At 39.8% G+C, this 10,832-nt stretch overlaps 1 long non-coding RNA gene across 1 annotated transcript; it reads right to left on the bottom strand.

Moving 5' to 3' along the window:
• Window positions 1-428: 428 nt before the first annotated feature.
• Window positions 429-10,395, bottom strand: LOC117001002. Its single transcript, XR_004418893.1, has 3 exons — window positions 10,296-10,395; window positions 7,117-7,220; window positions 429-909 (listed from the first exon to the last, which is right to left on the bottom strand). It is a non-coding gene; the product is annotated as an uncharacterized LOC117001002 (long non-coding RNA).
• Between the last annotated feature and the right edge of the window lie 437 nt (window positions 10,396-10,832).

The following is a 10,832-nucleotide window of genomic DNA, read 5'->3' as shown; positions in this document are numbered from 1 at the left end:
CCACCAGACTTTTGCAATAATTCCAATCCCAGAACAAGATGCTTTTTTGATTCCAAGGACACAGTGCATATATTGGTTTAAATGTCCCCTATTCTCCCTGAGCAGGTCAAGAATTGCAGTGAGTTGGATGTGTGACAGTGAGAGTGTTCACACAAGCTGGGGGGGATGTTGAGCCATGCACTGTGTCCAACATGCCCTATCGAGGAACTCAGAGGATTATTTTCTGAGGAGTGTCAGCCACTGTTGCAGTGATGATTTACTACAAAAATGTGTGCACCTACTCTGCCCTAATCCCCATTCTTCTTTCTTATGCTTTGCTGCATTTTCTTCCATCAGCTCTTCCTACCAGAATGTGATTCCATTCTTTCAAGCATTTTTGGTTTGATTCACTTTGTCTCACCGAGTATTTATCTTCTTCCTATTTCTGATTGCCACTGATGTCCTTTATTCTAGAAGATATAATCATTATTCATATATTCACTATTTTTTCAGATTTTATTTATATCAGGTTGGTAGAAAAATATAATGAATTACTGTGACTGTGGAGTGCTCACAGGAATAAATTGTCAGACTTTTAATAAAATTATGCTGTCTTCTAAGCCAGAGTCTTTGTAAACAAAGGCATTATACCAGAATAAAACTTTCCTGGCTGATGACAGGTCTTGAGGATGCCATGCTTTGATTACTCCAAACTTAAACATGCATAGATCATTGATAATTGGCTTTTCCCAAACCCTGACTGTCTGTAAGGAAGTTTTCATGGTCAGTGCTGCTATCAGTCCTAATTCCATGCACTCGTTGCTCCTGATCCGGATTTTGTCCCAGTCAGAACAAAGTGAAGAGGGAACTCCCACAGAAATGCCAGCAGTGCTTTACTTCCTCCAAAATACTTCCCCTTGAAAAGCAGAGCTGTAAATAAATAAACAAATAAGTCAATCAATCAATCCTGACTAATCTAAACCTTCAATCCCATATCAGTCCATTTTTTTTGTGACTCCTGAAGTTTGGAACAAGTGTCCTCAAGTCCCATTTGTCTTACTTGTTTGAATTTGTGGGAAGGTAGTTCACCTGAGAGTGGAGTTAATTTTTTTAAACTCTTCATTAATTTGAATCCTAACTTACACATCTTGTTGTAAATTGAATGCATTATCTCCTTTTTCCACCACATGCTATTATATAGGTACTTCTTGGGTAAGAAATTGTCTCTATTAGCATTTCTGTCATGCAGAACAAGCATTCTGTCAGTGTTGGCAGCTCTTTTTTACTGCAGGTCTCAAATGTGAATTGAATTTTATATAAATTTCATGCTGTGACTTAAATTATCTCCCCTGAAGAATGACTACCTGTAACACTCCTTTTCGTGGAGAGTCCTCAAAGAATCCCAACTATGGGACTCAGTAGCGGAGTTAAAAATCAAGAAGCAGGTTTTAGGTGAAAGAACATTTTATCCAAAGCATTTGTCACAGTAATTTTGCTGTTTCCATCATAAGGAGGAAGGTTAGCTATGATTTTTTGAGTTCCAGGTATTTCTGATGTTCTATATTTCTAAATATCAGTTCCCAGGTGTGAAACTTGGCACTAAGTTGTTAAATCCTTCAGCTTTTGAAAGCTGCTTCAAAATATCCCTCACTTGTAAGGAAAGATAATTTTGGAAATCCAATCAGCAACACATATGGGGTGCTGACTGTATTTTTTATATCTCATATGCCTGTAGAAGGCATGGGAGAAGCCCAGGAGAATCTTACATGGATTTTCAGTGCTGCCCAGGATTTCCCCCACAGAGAATTGCTGGCATCTCACCACAGACACACTTCAATAGTTTTGTTCCCTAAAATCCCTCTTTTGAAAATTAACAAAGGCCAATAACTTCTGTCTCCTCCTTCCTGTAGAGGAGGGAAACTGAAAAAGCAGTTGCAGATGTGTGCACTAGGAAATGATATGATAGAAGCATTTTGGAAAATGTTTTTTAAAAAGCTTTTATCATGATAACTGGTACAGCACCCAGCGCAGAGCCACAATCATGTTCCCTGTTAAAGAGGAATTAACTTAATTCATTTTCATGTTGTGACCTGCAACAGTTTAATTTACCTGAGAGCATTCTTCCTGTCAATACAGGCTGGATGGAAACATGATAACTTCAGGTTATGTTAAGTGTCTGATTTGTGATGCAGTTTACCTCTGCAGTGACTGCACCGTTCAAATTAATTAATACCAGATCATTATCTTCAGATGGCAGGCAGATGTTGAGGTTATGGTGTTTGTGAACCCTAAGCCTGTCTTTTTCTTTCTGTACAGATAACCAGCAGTTGCTGCATAAATTGGAGAGCCAAGGTCTAGGCCTCCTGGCAGTCAATTGGTTTTGTAATTATCTTAGTAATAGTTCTCAATTATTACTCAGTAAAGGTCGTCTTTTCTCTGCTAATGGGTCACGGCACCCCCGAGGGATCCAGGGATGGGCCAGTTCTCCTTTTTATCATGTAAATGACTTGCCATCTGTGTGCCACTCAGGTTCATCTAAGGCAGTTCTGAAAACACTGATTATTAATATCAAAGCTGCACATTCTGGCAGGATTATAGAATTGTTTTTAAGTATTTTTAAAGATGGGCTGTTTTCTGAAATTTTCAAGACTCCATTAAACGCTGTGGACAGCTTAGTGGCAATTCTCTTCAAGTAATACAATGATTAAAAATTTAAACTTTTATTTACCTAGTGGCATTTCTAGTTAACAAACCCTGATACCCTTTTTTCCACCCCATGCCTGCCTTCATTTGTGTCCCATTGTATTTATTTCTGCCATGTGATTGCCTAGGGGAAGTTAAATTACCAACCATGGTTATTACACTTGCACAAAACTTCTTTATTCCCTTCTCTAGATCATGTTTACATTGCAGGCTGTGCTGAAAGTGAATAAAATGAAAAAGTTAACAAAACTGGTAAAGTCACCATTTGTTTCTACTCTATTGTAATAGCCATGCTGTAATTGGTGCTGTTTCATATAAAATTACCATATAAATTGTGCCATCCAAAGCTGCAACAGAAAGAGCAACAGTATTTACAATAAATGGCAAACCCTGTTAATTATTGATAGCCTAATAAACACACCATTATAATTCAGTCTTATTATTCATTATTAATAATAACTCTTATTTACTATTCATTGTGTAAGGATCAATTATGATTAACTGTTCTAAAAATGAATGGTCCACATGCATGTTTCTATTTTCAGGGCCCTTTCCATTGAAGGAAAGGCTTTCCATAATAAAAGGCCATGTCCAAGAGGACAGAACATGACTGTACCTAAACAGCTTACAGTTTTTTCATCCTGGGGCCTGTGAAAAGCTGCTATGAACTCTGGCAGAGGCAGTTAATAATTTTGTTTCTTTGGAGGTCATTACTTGACCCAAAGGTTGGCTTACGACCTAGGATGTTCGTGGTCACCTGGGCAACCAGCAGTTTTCCTTTAATAGTAATGAAGTTTTGCTTTACTGCTTAGTAATGTCAGGGACCTCTTTTTAAATAAACTCTGCCAAAAATTCATTGAGGCATTGTCATTAATCTTGGTGGTTTCAGAGCTCAATTTTCCTGAGTTCCAGGCATTCCAATGACAATGTGTCCTTGTGTGGATCTCCAGAGTGACCATCAGGTGCCATGTGAGTGAAGATGTCATCTCCAGAAATGATCAGTTTATTGAGCCTTTGACCTAATAATACTTTTTATATAGATGCAACCAGCCCAGTCTTTCTAGCCTGCGTTGCCAGAGTCGAGACTGTCACCCTCTGGTGTTGGTAGTGTCACTGCTGGCTGTAGGAAGGACAGGAATACAAGTGTTGAGAGCCAGCACTTCCTTTTCCTACCAGGCTTTTGATTTTCTGACCTCTCTTCATAACTCAACTGCTAATTGTCACCAAGAAATAGCACCAGAGAATACTGATTTCTTACAATGCAGACCAAATGCTTTCCTTCTTTGTTTCAGTCCTTATGCTTCTGACCAGCCTTTGGCTGATATTTTGTCACTCATTTCAGGTTTTTGATGCACAGGTAACTCCACCATATCTCCTGTTACATGTTAAATGCTGCAAATTCCATCTGTTATGAGATGCACTGAGACAAGAAGTCACTGCCCACCAGTGCTCCTGGACTGTGCCCTAAGTGTGCCACACATGGAGGTGCCTTGAAGTTTTCCCAGTGTATGAATATGGGGCAGGAGGATGATCACTGCATGCCAAAGTGAGTCCTTCCTTCACATCAGGCTGGATTTCACACTGATTTGTCAGTGGGGGTTTAAAGCACACTGTCTGCAGGCAGCATTCTTGAGTTACCCAGAGTTTCTTGGCACAGAGGAGTTTCTGCATATGCAGTTTTTGTTTGACAAGGGTTCTCCACTGTCTTTCTCCAACTGCCCACTTCAGAATTTAAAATATCTGTAAAATGCTCTGTATTTTTCCATGATGTGCCAGTTCTCACCAGCTGTGATTTTCCAATACAGTGATGCACTATAAGGCAGCCAACTGACTTGTAAAAGGATATGAGTTTGTGTGCCAAGGAGAATTTAGCATAATGTTTCAACTGCAAATATAAAACACAATTTCAAAGAAAGAAGAGAAAAAATTCAAAGTTTATATTAACATGATATGTATAAATATTTTTATTTTGTTTCAAATAATGTCTCACTGTGCTGTGTGTATGGCATCTAAGACACACTGGACATTTTTAGCACATAAGAAATAATTCAGTTTATGGACACAAAGCAGTGTATAAACCATGTAGGTCAATAAATGCTTTGTTTCTATGTGCATTACTCTGTGACACACCTGGAATTATTCCAGAAATTCATTTCGAGGTAAGCCCTGCCAGCAGAATGAAGTTACAACAGAAGCCTTGGGTAACTCGTGGCACCTCCACCAGCAGGGATGCTGCAGTGCAGAGGAGTGAGGTTTAACAGCACACCTGTGCCTCATGTTCACACCTCTCCTCCAGCTGTGCAAGGCCATTCCAAAGTGTCACAGCTTAACCACTGCTCCCATTGCCCAGGGGAGGTGTCTCACAGGCTTGGCTGCACAGATCATACCTTCATATTGAGGCATTGACACATCTTAAATAAAAGCAGAATTTGCTCTCTCCTTAGCTGGTCAGTGGCCCTTTGCACTGTGTCCTTAGGCAGCTCCCCCAGCTCTCAGGAAGTAATTAAATATTGATCCTGCCCCTTTTACAGATGAAAATACTCCCTGTGTTTCAAGAAAGGATCTCTTTTTCATGGTGTCATGGTTCAACCCCAGCCAGCAGCTCAGATTCACAGACCTGCTGCTCACTGCTCCCCAGTGGGACTGAGGAGAGAATCAGGAAAGTAACAGGGAGAAAACACGTGGGTTGAGATAAAGGCAGTTTAATAGGGGAAATAATAGCACACAGTGCAAAGCAAAAGATGGAATTCATTCCCACTTCTCATACCCAGGCAGGTGCTCAGCTATCCCCAGGAAAGCCAGGCTCCATCACCCCTGAGGGTGGCTTGGGGGGACAAACCATCACTCTGAAAGTGCCCCCTTGCTGCTTCTGTGAAACCATTGGGGATGGGACACCCTTAGGTCAGCTGGGGTCACCTGTCCCAGCTGTGTCCTCTCCCAAATCCTTGCTGCTGGAGGGGATGAGGAGCAGAAAATGCCCTGACAGTGTAAGTGCTGCTCAGCCACAACTGAAACATCCCTGTGCTATCAACACTTTCCAGCATGAATAAAAAACACAGCCCCACGTTAGCTCTAGGAGGAAAATTAGCTCTATCCCAGGTAAAAGCAGTGCACAGTCTGTTACTCCAGTTGATATAATTTTCTAATTAAGGTATAATTAATGTATAATGCAGTAGGAATGCTAGGTAGGAGTGAAATTGTGACCATCTACTGTTATTGCAAATGTTCTATGAACCCCATTATGCCATTGTAAAATAATTCTCTAAATGTCAGTGATGTGAGGAGCACAAACAAGAAGTCGCTGTTATTAGACATGCTTTTATTATGCAGCCTAACTGAAAGCAATATTGTGCTTCAAAATAAGCAGGGAAGTAAAAAATGAGGGATTTTGATCACAGAGAAATCAGTTTTACCATGTGCTGTAAATATTACTGAGACAGCAGCATGCCTACTTTTCAAAAGCCAAAAAATGAACAAAACGAAGGGAGGAATATCATGAATCGTAATTTGCTGCAAATGTAAACTATTCACTGTATTTAGTCTTTTCTTTTTAACTTTTTTTTCTTTGTTTTGTTTTGTTTTTAAGTAAGGTAATATACATATTTTGATCACTTTGCTGGAACCTCAAAACATGGAAATACAGCACCAATGAGACTTGAAAGCTCCATCAAACGCCTGCTGAAAAGTGACTTTTGTTGGCACAACTGCAAGAGCTTTTGCTGTTTTTTCAACCAACATTTGCAGCATTTCCCACCTAGTGCAGGAAATGGTGGCTGCTTGCATAAACATATATTTAAGGCTTAAAAGAGCCAACTTTGAAGTTAGTCCAAGTGTTGGTGTTTGTGGAGGGATGAGTGTGGCAGGAGAGAAGCTGCCTGTTCATCAGCTCCTGTGGCAAATCTGCCTTTGAATTCAGCGAGACAAGAGTTAACCTTTCACCCCCCTTGCAGCTAAAGCACAGCTCTCTAAAATACACTGCACTCCTGCACCATCCTCCACGTTGCCTTTTGTGCATGGTGTAATTATCAGAGTCATTACAATAACTCTTGCATTTAAGTGTTATACTTTACCTGAGGGCAACCTGGGAGATTTCATATTTGCAAGCCCCATTTTATCCTTCTGTAATAAAACTCTGCACTGAACTAGGATGGCACCAGGCAAACATCAAAATGTCTAATATTTAGTACATAAAGGATGAAGACTATGTTATGTTCTTGCAGAGAAACGAAAACAGGTAGACTGAAGGCAATTAAATTAATTAAGCCCAATACACAATTATTTGGCAATTTAATGACTAGATATTCGAGGAATATTTGCTTATTTATCAGATTAAACAAGAATTAAATTATTCTTCATAACAGGGGAACAAGACAAAGGCTTTTCTTTAATTTTACATTCCCATTTAAAGTTTTCATACAAGCAGATTTTGATTACCTGGGAATGAAGATCTATGCAGTCTGTGAGAAAATAGCAGCACCAAGGAAGTTATATTTTATTTTTTTACCACAGAGATATGTTCAATAACCAGGTCAGCTTTCCTAGGGAGAAAAGAAAGCAAATAAACCCAGCCTCCCACCCAAACTTAATTTGATGCAGATGAATGAAACATCAGCAGGCTTTTAGCCCTAAGTGAAAAGGGAACAATGAAAGACACTTCTTTTTATTGGGAGATTTTTTTTTGGTGTTTTACACTTCTAAGATTTGAAGCCTGCCTGAAAAAAATTGGAACTCAAATATAGGTCTTTGTTTTTAAAATTTTGTTTTTCATTTATATGAACACAGCAAGCTTGGGAATATCTCCTTTTATTGCTTTTGTGATTATAGAAAAGAAAAATCTGTAACTTTATGTGCTGCATTCCTGTGCTATATACTAGATTAATAGCAGCAGAAGGTCATTATCCAGGGTAAATTTTAACCCATTCTCAGTGCAGTCCTTTGGGCCTGTCTCACTGGGGACACTCCTATAATGTATAGAATTCATTTGAGTCTAAACCTCTGGTTTTAATGATGCTGTCTTCCTGAACCATGGGCTGTAAAGTGCTGAATATCAAACATTGTTCAGTACAATCTGATATGAAATATTTCCCTCTCTGGTAGCTGTACCACATAATAAATGTTAAAAACACACATGGATGAGGTGCTTAGGCAAATGGTTTAGTGGTGGACATGGTCCTGTAAGGTTGATAACTGCACCTGATGACCTTAGAGGTCTTTTCCAAGCTTATTGGTTCAATGATTCTTATCTGGAACCTGCACATGTCCCTTCCCAGGACACTCAACACAAAATTTGTGCTTTCCCAGCCCCTGTGTGCCTGTCTCTGCTTCTCCCTCTCCAGCTCCAGTGGTTTTCCCTGGGTGAGCTGTCAAGGGGAGTGTGCTCCCCAGGGCTGCTGCCCTCTGGATGTCCCCTCAGAGCAAGGGCAGCCACCCCTGCCAGTCCCACATTTTGGGGAATCCAGGCAGGTCCCAGAGAATGTGGATTAGAGGCAGGTGAGAGCTGAGGTGAGAGTGCAGTGCCAAGAGCTCTGCTGGTGGGGGGGACCAGGAGCTGCAGGGAGGGGGAAAGCACAGAGGGGTTATTTTATTCTGAAAACCCAGTTATTGCATGTACACAAGGTGCAGTCAGAGCCACAACACTTGGATGTGCTTTGGTGTATTTTCTAATATTCCTAGTGGGAGAGAACCAAACTAATCCCGGTTCAGTGCTGGCAGTACAGAACAGCCTCCAGCAGCCAGGGCAAGGGACTGAGGATGGAAACAGAAAAAAGCTTTAAAATGCTTATCTAGCCCTGTAATGAGCTCATCCACTGCCCCCAGCCTTTCCAGGAAGGCAGGTACACCCAGCACTCATGCCATGGCTGGCTGCTCTCGCTGTGGGAGCTTCATAACACTGACAAATGGCCTGGGGGATTTCCTTAACCAAGAGCATGAATGATAGCAGGGCTGGTGCACACTCTCAAACACTCTGTGCTGTATTTTGGGGTTTTTTGTGGTGTAGCCAAAGTGTAAAAATGGATGCAGGGCTTTTAAAACTTCCCAATAAAAAGAAAACACTGTCTGAAGCCATGGAAGCTGCATATCCACTGGCACACTAACTAATGCAGTTTGCTTCTCCAGTAGTGCCCTGAAGTACCTTTAGATATTCATATATAAAATGTAAGTACATAACCTGCTGTAAAAAGCTACAGCAGTGCCCTTGGCAAGCTTCCCTGGCCTGTGGAGGGTAATTACATGTGGAACACAAGCACAGCTCCAAAATTGACCTCATTAGATGTCCAGCTTTTTCTCATACAAATGCTGTGAAATCTATCTGTGCTAATAAGAGCATTTGTCCGATCTTGATGGAGAATTTTGACTTTGTAACCTAATCAGAGCCCGTTTAAAAAAAAAAAAAAAGAAATAAGAAAAGAAAAGAGAAGCTACTTTTCCCATCAATCCAAGAAGGGTTTAGGTCCCTACACAGCCCTGCCAGGCCCCAGGTCCAGATTGCTGTTGGAGGTGAGTAAACCAGAAGGATCAGCTTGTTCTGGATGGAAATGTGTCTACAGCAAAGGCCAGCTTGGAAATACAGCTTTGTGTTTCAGCCAAAAATCAGAAATGGTCACAGCTGAAATGCCACATCAGGCCCTGGGAATGCTCACAGCAAACCACACAGCTGCTGAGGAAGACATGACTTGAAATCTGTTTTTTTAGGTAAAACATTGTGAATGTTCCTGTGCCATTTTCATGAGTGCCATGGATCCCACAAGTACTATATATAAAAAAAAAAACAACCAACCAACCAACCAACCAACCAAAAATCTGCATTTTTAAGAAGCTTTCACAAGTTTTGAGATAATTTTGTGACTGGGGGGTTTTAGGCATTTACCTATGCTTCCAAATGGAATTACAAGATTAATGCTCTTAGATCTTTGTCTGTCCACATTAAATGTTCTTTATCATGGCTAACACTAAACTAGTCAGAAATGTTTATTAGAAATGGCTTGTGGTAGAATTATGAGTCCCCACATTTTTTGTTCTGGAAATATAGAAGTTCTGATAAAGACTTTAAAGCAGCTAGATTGCTGCTGTCCAGGAGGACTTTACTAAGGAGTTTATAAGAGAAGATTATTGAGAAGAGAAAAAACAGATCCAACAAATAATCAACTCAGGCGTGGAGAAATGAGATTCAAGTATCTTTTCTGCAGACAGACTTTTGGCACATATGCAGAGAAAGAAAATATAATTATAAATTACAAAAAATGCTGGATAAGAAAATGAGCAATTGGATACAGATTTACTGTTTAAAAATTGAGGTGCAATGTTTGCAGTTAAACATTTCTATAAATGAAAGCTGTGTGTATGTTTCTGTACAAATGATGAAGGTGACCCTGGTTTAGTTCATTCCAAAAAAAAGAGGAACATTTAAATATGTAAATCATAGATGAACTAAATTTAGGGAGGGTTATCAAAAATGTCTGTTATCTTTGAACATGAACATATGCTCACTATGCTAATTCTGTAGGATCCTTAGATCAAATGCTGGCATATCTCAGTGTTTTGCATTGCTTTAAATTTCTACTTCAGATTTCATAATTTTCTTTATTTTGTAAGGTTTTGTTTGTTCCAATCACCAAATGCCAAATTAAGAAGGAGCATCAGAAGGGAGAAATTTTCCTGTGTTCCTCTATTAGCCTTGAGAATTTGCATCTTGCTGGACACTGCACGGAAAACAGTCCAAGAAGAATATGAGACCAGAACCTGATCACTCAATAATTAATAAATAAATTTAATGTATTACAGAGGATAAACTTTATTTAAATTTTCCTTTTAAATGCATGCCTTTTAAATTGCTAGGATCAGAGATCCTCAAATTTTTAAACAGACTGGTGGCTCAAGGTCGCTGGTGTCTGTATGTACTTGAAGTTTTCTTTTAAGAGATGATATTTGCCACAAAAGAAAATCATGATTTCACATATGGAAACGAATTCCTCAGTTCCTGATTGTCCAAGAAACTTTACTGCAGGTTTCTCTCAACTCTGGTGTTCTGCTGTCCTTTAAAATAATTTGGCAAAGCCTCTCTAGCACAGGGTTGGGTTTTCTCAGTCAGCTAAGAGCCAGTCAATGTTCTGTGTACTCAAGTCTTGGGTGCTTTAAGGATGTAAAGAGAG

The sequence above is a fragment of the Catharus ustulatus genome, chromosome 10 (assembly GCF_009819885.2).
Source record: "Catharus ustulatus isolate bCatUst1 chromosome 10, bCatUst1.pri.v2, whole genome shotgun sequence".
Lineage (NCBI taxonomy): Eukaryota > Metazoa > Chordata > Aves > Passeriformes > Turdidae > Catharus > Catharus ustulatus.
This window is presented reverse-complemented; position numbering and strand designations above follow the sequence as displayed.